Source organism: Scomber scombrus, chromosome 21 (assembly GCF_963691925.1).
Source record: "Scomber scombrus chromosome 21, fScoSco1.1, whole genome shotgun sequence".
NCBI lineage: Eukaryota > Metazoa > Chordata > Actinopteri > Scombriformes > Scombridae > Scomber > Scomber scombrus.
Window position 1 is genome coordinate 1,554,803 of NC_084990.1, and position 10,372 is coordinate 1,565,174.

Consider the following 10,372-nt stretch of genomic DNA (forward strand, 5'->3'; position numbering starts at 1 on the left):
AGCTACGGAAAAACAGCAGACCTATCTGAATTATGGGATGGTGATCAGAGAATAATCGTTTCTTCAGGTATAATGACATTTGTACTCAGGTGAAGCTGACACCTGAGAACATGATGACTTTACAACTAACAGGAGCAGTCAGAGGATCAGACAGCCTGTAAACTGTTTAGAAAGATGATCTAAAGCACTTTATTTGGATGTTAAACAGAGACAGAGTGCACATTAGAAGGAAGTAATAGCTCATTGCATAACTTGTCTTCAACACTTTTTAAAAACATTTTGTCAACTGTTCTTGGCTTTAACTCTCATCTCCATCTTGTTAAAAGTTTGATGGTCTGAGAAAACATGAGAGACAACAGTGGAAATCAGTCCAGGACTTTATCTTTTATATTCATGATAAAGTCTGATATTTAGTATTTTATAATATATTATAGTGCTTTTAATAAACGGTTTGGGTTGGTTCGGTTTATTTTGCACAATTTAAAATTTACACACAAAAATGACAAAGAGTGCAGGCAGAGGCAGAAAACCCAAATTGGCTCATTTACAGCCTCCACCTAAAAAATGTTAAAATATTACAGAAAATAATATAACCACATAGAACAAACCAAATAATTACAAATATATAGAGAACAATCTAAACCTAATGGATGAACTTTGATAACAAATCGATTGTCATGACAACTGACAAACTCTATCCACTGATGAAGACTCTGTGATACAGCTGAAGGCTCCTGAAAAAGTTTGTCAGTGCACATGAGTGGAGTTCGATTGTTTTCTTCAAAAGGTTTCATGTTGTAATAATCCTTTAATGGAAAGATTGTTAAAGGAATAGTTCAGTATTTTGAGAGATTGTAATATAACATACAGAACTTAGGCACCAAAAGTAAACTGAGGATGCTTTCAAGCTTTCATGCTGCAGAATGCATTTGGGACCAATCAGATGCCTCCGTGATGGTGTTGCATTGTGGATATAAATCTAAACAAAGCACGGTACATTGCACAGTACTGTTTATAAAATGATTATATTCATTTATAGAGCAAAACTCAGCACTGCACGCCATGCAGCAAAGTCAAATCAAAAATAATAAAAAATCAAATAGAGAACTCATAAACTAATTCCAAGAAATAGTTCCAGTATGTAACTCTGTTTAAAGATTAAACAAAGTCTTTAAATATATTGTTAAGCTGTTTCCAGATATCTCATCTTCTCATCTCATTCACTGAAAGAAAGCAAATATTCATATATCCCAAAATGTTGAACTATCATCTGTACTTATACACAGGAGATGTAAAAATGTAATGAGCAATAATGTTTACTATAGTTAGCTGAGCACATTCATGCTACCTATATGAACACCTTTCTTTTTTTTATAAGTATATCATTTTGGTGCAGTCACAATATACATACAGAGACTTTCGCCCCCCTCCCTCTACCTCTTTCTCTCTCTCTCTCTCTCTCTCACACACACACACACACACATACAAAGACAAAACGGTCACTTGTTCTGTGAAGGTTTTCTGTCATCTTCGCTGTATCCCACCGCACACACGCTAACTGGGAAACAGCAAGTGAACTTTGGCCCGGGTCAGCGTTTGAATGCGAGGATCCCTGTCGCCGCAGATGTAATGAGGCGAGAGACATTTGAAGAGCTCTATTATCAGTGGACAGCAGCCACCCTGCCAACACACACACACACACACACACACACACACACACACACACACACACACACACACACACACACACACACACACACACACACACACACACACACACAGAAATGTGTTTGTTTTCCTTAGAGGTTACTGTGAACTCTCCACTTCTCAACTGTCATTCTATTTAACATTGTGACCTGTCAACTACATACAGTTCATCCCATTTTGCAAGTTTGCATTCGATTCATATATCACATGAATCTAAAAATTGTCAGTGAAGCATTTTTGGTCCATCTCTTAGGCCTAAAAATGATCAACTGTCAAATGATCAACCAAGAAAATAGATTCTATGGAAGGTGAAATGTTCATTCATGGCGTTAAGTTTATTAAAACAAGCTGTAATGATTTTTGTGACTGACTTCTGTAAAAAGATCCAACCTGAAGCTCTGTTAAAGCTAGCTGCATACTTATTTATATGAAATGATGGTGTGGCTGTAATATTTAAGAGATATTTACATTTTGTTATAGTGCATTTTGTAACAATTGGTGTTTTTGTATATGTCTACAGGACACATAAGTTAAAGGACAGGTTCACAATCTTGCTGTAATGATTCCTCCTGTTCATACTGATCATTAGAAGATCTCTTCATAATGCACTTACAATGAATAAACCCACAGTCCTCCTTCTGTGTAAACATCGATTTAAAAGTTGATCTGAAGCTAATATGAAGCTTCAGCTGAGTCAAATCAAGTCTTCTATGTTTCAACGTTACAGTGTTTTTAGTGACAAAGTCCCTCTTTTTGTTACTATATAAGCTTCACATCTACTTTGAAATGACTGTGTGATCTTTTAACAGTCAGTATGAACAGGAGGAATGATTACAGAGAGGAAAAACCTCTGTTCATATGGACACCTGACTGCTGGTTTAAGACACACTTAAAAATAGTGAATGGATCCTTTAACAGGAGGTGCAGCTGAATTGGCAGGCCCAACGTGGAGGTCAGGACCCCCACTAGAGGTCACAGAATCAATTTGAAGGGTTGTGAGATGATTTACAGAAGCTGATAGTAGGAAACACATTTCTCCTACACAATGTTACAGTTGTTTTTACAGACCCTTCTTTTCATTTTTGCTTTCTTTTTTTCTTGTAAATAACTAGATAATTTATCCTCTTCACATAAAACAAAAGATACATATTCACATACTTGACTTATTGAGAATATTTTTTTCAAGAATACTATTATCAGATTGAAGCTATTTGCTCAATTTATTTATCATAACCTATGTTACAGTTCATACAGCCTACACATAAACAAGTGGGGTTTTAGTCATTATAACACCTGTTGTGATACCTGTGAGGGGTTCTGAGACACTTAATGAAAACAAGCCAACGTCTTATTCATTATTTTTAAAAAAGCAACATCAGCCTCATATAACAGTGTAACCCTCCACTGCACATCTGCAGTTGGACGTCTAGAGGAAACCAGCAGATTTTTCCTTCCTGTGTCAATGCAGTGAGAGGAGGGGGAGACCGTTTCCTTCCTGAGTGTCCACAGGAGTGACAAGTATTTAAGTGCAGGGATCAAACACTTTCACATGGCAGTAAACTGCTTTTACACACACCTGCTGACTCAGACATATACATTTATGTTTAGCTGTGGATGATTTGAACATTTTGGCCTCACAGTTACTCAGCAAGATTAACAGGCTCACAGATGAAGCTGTCTCTTCATATGCCTGAGATCATTAACTATTTTGTCCACCATATTCTTGATGGGGATTGGAAATGTTAACAACCTTAAGCAAAGTTAAACTGTTACAATGAGACATGAAGGTTTTTTGTCTCTGGTATCCAGTTATATTCCTGACAGTGTGGGAAGTGCTTTTTAAACAACCAGGGGAGTCAAACTCATTTTAGTTCAGGGGCCACATACAGCCCAATTTGATCTCAATGCATATAACCTATAAATAATATATAATTTATATAATACATATTATAACTTTACTATAATAAACTATTTAGGGGTACCATGGTAAGAAATATGACAAAATGTGTCAAAACCTACTGAGGAAAAATGTGTCCTTCAAATCTGAATTAAATTTCAAGTCAGTTATTTCAGGTTGGACCATGTCCATGTGCAGACCAGAAGCCTCAACTGTGAAAATAGATTTTTTTTTCTGCCAAACACTCCATTAGTTATCTAAGATGTTGTTAGACAGGGTTCTGGATGCAGTGAGTATGCTACTGAAGACACTGTGGAAAGTCAATAACAAAACACAACCAAGTCTTTGGACTAAAGATGATAAAGGAAAGTTACACTGCTGGACAATTATGTTGTTCTGAATTGTGTTGACTCAGTATGTTCATGTTCTGAAGGTCTGAGAGAACACCACAGATTGCCCCTAGTGTTACTGGGCTGAAATTGGTAGATGTTAACTTCGCACAATAAAAAAGAAAAAGGTATCTTCCACATTTTTTGAAAAGAAGGAATTTATGTCTTATGAGAAACATGGAAGTGTACACTTCTCATTTTAGCAGGGATGTAGCTACCACTGAGGACGCCGAGGCCACGTCCTCAGTTCATACACATAGAAGTTAACATTCTACAATTACACACACAAAAAAGATAAAGCCCTTAGAAAATCAACTTGAGTAGTCAAAATGAATAAATAACTATCACAGTTCTTTGGTTTGTTAATAATATGATGTCACCTGATTTACTGGAGCAGAGTTGCTTTACTTTAAGTGTCAATCTGAAAGCATCATTTTTACACTGTATATTGTTAATGGAGATCATAGGAATGAATAGCAGATCATTTTATACAGCAGTGTCATCAGATTTCTATTATTGATTTTTGGATTGTTTTTTTAATATTCTTTTGCATGTTCAATCTATTTTGTAACATTCCCATAGAAAGCAGTGTACCTGTATTATGATGAATTTATATCAACCAAACTACAAATCCCAGTCCAGAAGAACAGGAACTATGAAGTCTGTTGTAAATCAGCATAAATGCAGATTTGCAGAATACATGATACAGGATATCATTAAAGGTTCCACACGTAGGAATCACAAATTCCCTCTCACTAGTGACACCGGTGGCTGTTAAATGAACTGCAATAAGCATTATATTTTTTACCATTCGTGTTTACTAGGGTGTTAAAGACAAACAAGAAAGTTTGGGAAGGTCTCATTTTTTTCATTCACTCATTGAAAATAAAAATGATGAATACATGTAAATTCTTTCATAATTCTTACATATAGGACCTTTAAAACTGCATTGGTTCTTTTTGTTTGTCCACTAGATGGCAGCAGAACTAGACATAAAATCAAAATTGACATATTATCACGTTATAAAGTTCAATTCAGTTCAATGTCTTTATTGTCATTGCACAGCAGTATAACTCAACTGTGTGATCTCTGTGGCTAATACACATAAAACAGCAACCAGCAAACAATGAGACACATGAAATACACTATGGTTAAAAAAAGAGAATATAAAAATGGCAGTAATAAATAATAAATACAGATGCAAACAGTTGTTGATTTACACATCAGACACAGAGTAACAATATCATTTGTTCGGAGTTATGTTTCTAAATAACTGGTCAATGTAAGCTCAATATTTACTTTGGTTTTTCTTTCTATCAACTTTGGAGGGAAATATGTTGCTTTTTAGCTGCTAAATGCTCCACTGTGTCCATCAGCTAGTGTATAACTAACTGTCTGTTTGCTGTTTGGTGATGGTACTCTGTTGGTTCATCACTATGAGTAACACCTTTCACATTACACATAGTCAGTGTGCCTGGCTGGATAAGAGGAACATTCTCTGGTTCCAGTGAACTTTTGTTGCATCCCTGTCCCTCTTGTTTCCTTTCATCTCTCCGCTATCACAATCTAATAAAAGCATAAAATGTCTGTTTTTGGTTTGTTGGAGGGTCATGAGGAGGATCATGAAGTAGGGTTGAGTCACTGACTTCTTCTGAATGTGGTTTAAGTCCGACCACGTTGGAAGGCAAAAGTCTTTATAGCTGTTTCACATCCTACTGTAATGTAGATAATCATATACATATTGGGATAGCAGCTACCCCAATTTGGTGAGTGAAGAGGGGGGTGGGTGAGGGGTCTTATCTTATCTTGGCCTTATTTTGTACATTATATGGTTGATTTGAAAACTTGAAGCCATTTTAAAAGTTACCATGTGATAGTTTGTTGACACAGCATTTTTCTTGCACTACTAGTGTTTCATTCATCATATTGTGTAATATGCAGCATTATAGATTTTCACTAGCATCTTACATTTTTGTTGCATGGTCTGTTCAGTACACACTTTAAACTCTGTGACTGGGTGTGGTTGAATGTTAAGGGGGCCAAATTCAGCTTAGGGCCCCCGAAAAACTTTGGACTGGCCCTGTCTTGTCTCACAGTTAGCAGCTGATTTATGACCCCAACTCACTCCTGTCCATTTTTAATCCAAACCAAACTGACTGTAGAACAAACTGCAACAACAGCTTACAGACAATGACAGTGAGCACATGTAGCTCACTGTGGATGTTCTCACTGTTTACTTTCTGATCAGCTCTTAATGCTTTAATACTTAAATTATTCAACAATGACTTGATATTTATTTAAAAAAACGATGTATCAGCACTCTCTCTCTCTCTCTCTCTCTCTCTCTCTCTCTCGCTGTGTGTGTGTGTGTGTGTGTGTGTGTGTGTGTGTGTGCGTGTGTGTGTGCGTGTGTGTGTGCGTGTGTGTGTGTGTGTGTGTGTGTGTGTGTGTGTGTGTGTGTGTGTGTGTGTGTGTGTGTGTGTGTGAGTGTTTGACGGACAGTGAACTTGGTTACGCGCGAGGGTTCACTGAAATGTCAGGGTCACAAGCAGGTCAGCCGGGGGGGGGGGACAGATACAAACACGCGCACACGCGCCGCGGTTGTTTGGTCCTTGTGCTGACTGCGCACTGTGTGCGCGGGCGTGTACGCGTGATTGTACTTTTACACGTTTATTGACAGTGTTTTTCCTGTGGTGACGTATCAGCAGAGATAAGAGCAAACACACAAACAGAGGATCAGCTCTGAGCTGCAGGACTGCACTGCTTCATCAGCACAGAGAAAAAACACTACTATTATGTTTAATTAGAGTTTTGACGTTTAGAACGGACTCTAAAACAATATTTACTCTTAAACAATATTGTAGATGACCATAATGTAGAACATAAATAAATATTGATTTTTTTTAAAACGTTGCAAAGTTTGTTTGGTGGCTCATCAAACATCTCTATATATTCTATGTATATATATATATATCTGTATGTAAGCACAGCCTATTTTACTGTAAATGTATTTAAAACATCATTAAAGGCTTTTTATCATTCTGACATCTTTGAAAATGATTTGAATACTCATTCCACCACTGGTTTGAAAATGACTTCAAATAGTCTACATTTACACTGCAGGCTGCTTGTTTCATTTTATTTATTTATTTATTTATTTTTCTTCATTTATTTTCACATTCACATGGTGTTTTCACAAGGCATAAATCCAGTGTCCTGTAGGACAGACTCAGTCCTGACGTGGACTGCATGGTGCAAATGAACAAAAACAAAAGATGTCACATCTGGACAATCTGTCATAGAAGCTCTAACACTGCTGCTCTCCTCGGTGGAGGGGTCTCCCTGTCTCTCCACTGCCTGCTTGAGACCACAGTCAAACATTGTTGATACACTGTGAAACATTTTTTTCTGTTTTGCTCTTCCATTCACTCAGCTAATGTTTTCCAGAGAGAAACTTTTTTATTTCTTTAAATCAAATTCTTGATTTGATGAAATCCGGTTTTTTTCTGTACACATGTAGACCAACTGACAATCTGTGATACATAGAGGTGGAAATAGGCCTTAAGACTACAATAATGACTACAGAATACCTGAGAATAAACAGTGAATACACATATTGGTGGGTGTTGCCATAGGAAATGTCATAGGGATGTGGGGAACGTGGACGTGATCAGTAAATGAACTGCAAACTGTCTGATTATAAGATACATTATCCATCTTTGTCCTGAAGGTGGTGCTAGAGGAAAGTTAAAAATGAAAACAGTTCATCCTCAGAAGAGCCTGAATGTACGCATGAAATGATATCCATCTTCCATTTACATTGTGATGTTTCTGTATTTTTGACCTGACAGTGAAACAAGACATCAGTGGAGGCAGTGAGATGAAGGGCGCATCATCATCATCATCATCATGTCTTATCAACAGGTTTACAGTAAGTTGACAGAGTGACATGGTGAGGTGTGGCCCCATAAACAACCAGGAATCATTCTCTACACTTGAACTTCCCTTCACCCCCCCCCCCCCCCTCCCCCCTGCCCCCTCCTCCTCCTCCTCCCTACTTTATCACACCTGAACAGCAGAATCCTGTTTCACACATTCACATTGTGATGAGAAAAACTCACCAGCTACAGCATGTCCAGCTGGAAACCCACTCACCCTGACATGCATCACCCGCTGCTGCCTGTCACAGAGAACAACTATTTGTACATGAACATTGTGGCTCAGTCTTCAGTGGCCTATATTTGACCGACTGATTTTTTTTTAAATTTTCATGTTATGCACACAAGGGGCCCAACAAGACACCAAAAGTACAGTTGCAGTGGTCAAACATTTCATTTCATTATAATTACAGATTATTATACAACTCGGTCTTGAACAAAACATGGTGCCTCCTCTCCCAAGCTTTGAGAAAAGCCAACCTGAAACACAGCTCATTTTTCATAATCATCCAGCCCAAAAAAAATCAGCATAAATGGAGGACACTCTTTACGTCCTCATAGACAGGACAGTAAAACCAAAAAATTAACCTCTTTCTCAATTTCACCTAAATCACACAATAAGTCCTCCTCTGGATTGGCATTAAACCTGCAGAGCTAATGGTAGGCTAATGTTCCTGGACATAACTTCAAACTTTCAGTGGGAATATAAACCACTAAAGCACCACATCAAAGTGAATCCAGATCAAATATGCTATTCTGGGTGCAGAAGTATTTTTTTTTTTAAATTTAAGCTACACATTGCAGAGATAATAGAAGAAACAAGGGGTTAGTAGGGGGCCCAGTTGGTCTTTCTTGCCCTTGGGCCCCCTAGCAGGTTAATCCTGCCATGCTGTTTCTGAGATTTCCCTGAGAAATACTGACATATGTTTATTTATTGCTGGATTTAAATAGACTGACTCTAAAATGATTAAAATCTGTATAAAAATGTTGTAAACTGGTAAACAAGGTATTTAGACACCCCCACCCCACTAACAAAAGAAAAAAAAACCTCAGTGGTACAGTAGCTGCAGCCCAGCTTGTATCTGCAGAAGTTTAGGAAAAGTTGGAAATTCAGATTACATATCCTGGTTTATGTGAGACTATAATAGTGATAGTTGTTGTGCCTTCACAGGGGGGGGGGTGAACCTCGGGGCGATCTCTTTTAAAACACACACAGTCAGCCAGAACAGACAGATCCATCCATGTAATGTGTCGTTGTAAAAGCAGCAGCCAAACTGTCTCACTCTGACTGACCGATTGGCCCCCCACACACACACACACACACACACACACACACACACACACACACACACACACACACACACACACACACACACACACACACAGGTCCTGAAGTTATGGCAGGTCGTAAAAACAGAGTCCAAATGCAGAGTGAGGATGTGGTGACTGTGCTGATGAGCGCCTTCTCTGCTCGGTGTTTACTTTTCATGCGGTGTAGCCCGGGGATAACCTTGCCTTGCGTGTGCGCGCGTGCAGGAGTGCGTGCGCGTCCCTCCGCCTGTCTCTACTGACCCACGTTTGAACCCGCTGAGAGAGATATCATTTTTATAACACGGTCAGAGGGAGAGAGAGAGAGAGGCAGCAGGTTAAAGTCTTCTAGATTAGGAAGAAGTTCAATCTGAAAGCAGCGCGAGTCAAGCGGAGGGCAGCGAGGTGTTTATCATCATTTCATCTCTAACAGTCATCTGCTGCCTCATGACGGCATGAGCCAAAGATAAGGAACACAAGAGATGAATTCAATCTGTTCAAACGGAGGGAATGATTCAAATGTGTTTGTGTGCAGGTGCAAATAAAAAGTTACATCAAATCAAAAAAAAAGGCTTAACTTTGAATGACACAGTGAGACACACACAGGGAGAGGGATTAAGACATTCTTCAACCTGGAGCCTCTTTTCCATTTTGTGAAGCAGCTGAAAATGTCCTGCTTAAAAGCTTTTTGCTCTTGAATGCAGGCCGCCCTGCAGGCATGATTACTGATCCTACAAGCGGGGCTTAAGCCAAGGTAATGAGTGTGTAAACTAGCTGTCTTATTTCCAACAAAGGCGTCTTGGGACGCGCTTCCATTGTCTCAGAGGGAATCATCACCTTTTCTCAATGAAATCCGCCGCGGATTGTCTGCGTGCAACAGGAGGTAAGGATTAAAGATGCGGCCCTTGGAACAAATGGTGAGGAAAGCCAGCCAGTACAGGCCGGAGGCGGGGCCGAGCGACACCCACAATTAAAGATGAACTTTGTGTGAACTAATTTATCTGAGGGAGGAGAAGGTAACAGGCTGTCCGCGGTCCTGGCAGCCTATAAAAGCGCTGCATGAGCAGGCTGGAGCTTCAGTAGCTGACAGAGTTTCACCTGAACCGAGCCACCGCTCTGACAAGACGCTGAAC